The 2147-nt window shown below is 38.2% G+C and overlaps 1 pseudogene; it reads left to right on the forward strand.

Moving 5' to 3' along the window:
• The first annotated feature begins 612 nt into the window (after positions 1–612).
• On the forward strand, positions 613–1713 carry LOC148565465 (uncharacterized; annotated as a pseudogene).
• The last annotated feature ends 434 nt before the right edge of the window (positions 1714–2147 follow it).

Below are 2147 nucleotides of genomic sequence, written 5' to 3' on the forward strand. Positions count from 1 at the left end.
AGTCCAAACCAATAATTAACCCTCAATCAATGTTTAAAAGGTTGTCACAATACAAATCAAAATAACCGGGAGTATTAATCCCGGGTCGTTTTCCCTAGGAATTGCAATCAAGTGCTCAATTATTGGCGCCGTTGCCGGGATTGACTGTGATTAAGAACTACCAGTTGTTTGATTGCTTAAATTAGGCGTTTTAGTTTTAAATTTTTTAATTTTTGCTTAGTATTTTTGAAATTTTTTTAAAAGAAATAAATAGCACTAATATTTTTCCTTAATTTATGAAATTAAGTTTGGTGTCACCTAGTTAATTTTATTTTAATTTCCTTGTTTATTTTCCCTTTTAATTTTCGAATTTTTTTTGTCTAATTTCATTTAACATTTTCGAAATTTATTTATTTATTTTATTTAGTATTTTTATTTTATTATTTTACACAGGTTACCTCACAGAGACTTCTCTGCACTCTGACGTAGAGAATCCCATCTTTTCTTGTTTTCTGTCTGTGTATGCGCAGGAATAGAGACAAAAAACATCTCTTAGACTTTGATCTTGAACCTGAAAGAACTCTCAGGCGGCGTTTGCAACAAGCAAGACTTTACAAGGCTGCAGAATCCACTATGGATCCTAATAATGCTGTTAATGCCAATATGGCAAATCCGAATGAGGATGAGCCACAAAGGAGAGTGCTTGGCTCTTACTCTGCTCCTACTGCAGATCTTTATGGAAAAAGCATTGTGGTACCTCCTATAGCTGCGAACAACTTTGAGTTGAAGCCACAATTGGTCACCCTGGTGCAACAAAACTGTCAATATCATGGTCTTTCCCACGAAGACCCAAATCAATATATTTCTAACTTTCTGCAGATTTGTAATACTGTGAAGACAAATGAAGTGAACCCAGAGGTGTACAAACTCATGCTCTTCCCGTTTTCTCTGAGGGATGGAGCAAAGATATGGCTAGATTTCTGACCCAAGGAGAGTTTGGATACTTGGGACAAGGTTGTTACTGAGTTTCTTACTAAATTTTTCCCACCAAAGAAGCTGACTAAGCTTAGGGTGGAGGTTCAGACCTTCAGGTAGAAGGATGGTGAAACTCTTTATGAAGCTTGGGAGAGGTACAAGCTACTGACTAGGCAATGACCTCCGGACATGTTCTCCAAATGGACCCAACTAGATATCTTTTATGAAGGATTGGGTGAAATGTCCAAGATGTTCTTAGATAATTCTGCAGGTGGTTCATTGCACAAGAAGAAGACACTAGAGGAGACTATTGAGCTGATTGAATTGGTTGCTAGCAACCAATATTTATACTCATCTAACAGAAATCCTGTGAACTCAGAGACTTCTCAGAAGAAAGGTGTGTTGGAAATGGAAGCTGTTAATGCTATTCTTGCTCAGACCAAGCTTATGTCTCAGCAAATAAGTTTACTTACTCAGCAGATGGGTGGCATGCAAGTCTCAGTTATCAACACCTAAAATCCACCTCAAGAGGTCTCTTATGACATGACAGGTAATTTTGTGCAAAATGATAATTATGGTTATGCTCAATCCTCTTCTGAACAGGTCAATTACATGGGGAGTGCTCCTAGAAACCCCAATAATGATCCCTATTCTCAGACCTACAATCAGGGGTGGAGAAATCACCCAAATTTTGGGTGGAGAGAGCAACCTCAAAGGCCACAGAATTTTAATAATAATTCTCAAGGTGGTTTTCAATAGAAAAATTTTAATAACCACCAGTTTCAGTCATCTTAGCAAGCAACTTCTCAGCCCCAGCAGAACAATGATTTGGAAGTAATATTGGCAAGTTTCAGACAGGAAACCAGAGCATCCATCAAGAACTTGGAGATTCAGATGAGTCAACTAGCCACAAAAGTTAATGAAATTGATCAGAGGACCACTAATAGCCTTCCTGGTAACACAATTCCAAATCTAAGAGAGGAATGCAAGGCTATCACCTTGATAAGTGGACAAGTGGCAAGTACAGAAGCACAAGTTAATGAGGAGCCAGTTGAAAAAGAATATTGCAAGGTTATTCGATTGATAAGTGGCAAAGTAGCTGACTCTGAGACCAAGGTCAATGAAGAGTTAGTTGAAAAAGAAGCTTCAGATGAGAAGAAGGAAGAAGTAGAGCACGTCCCTCCAAAGCGTGC

This window comes from Arachis ipaensis, chromosome B5, assembly GCF_059453495.1.
Source record: "Arachis ipaensis isolate K30076 ecotype BB chromosome B5, ASM5945349v1, whole genome shotgun sequence".
NCBI lineage: Eukaryota > Viridiplantae > Streptophyta > Magnoliopsida > Fabales > Fabaceae > Arachis > Arachis ipaensis.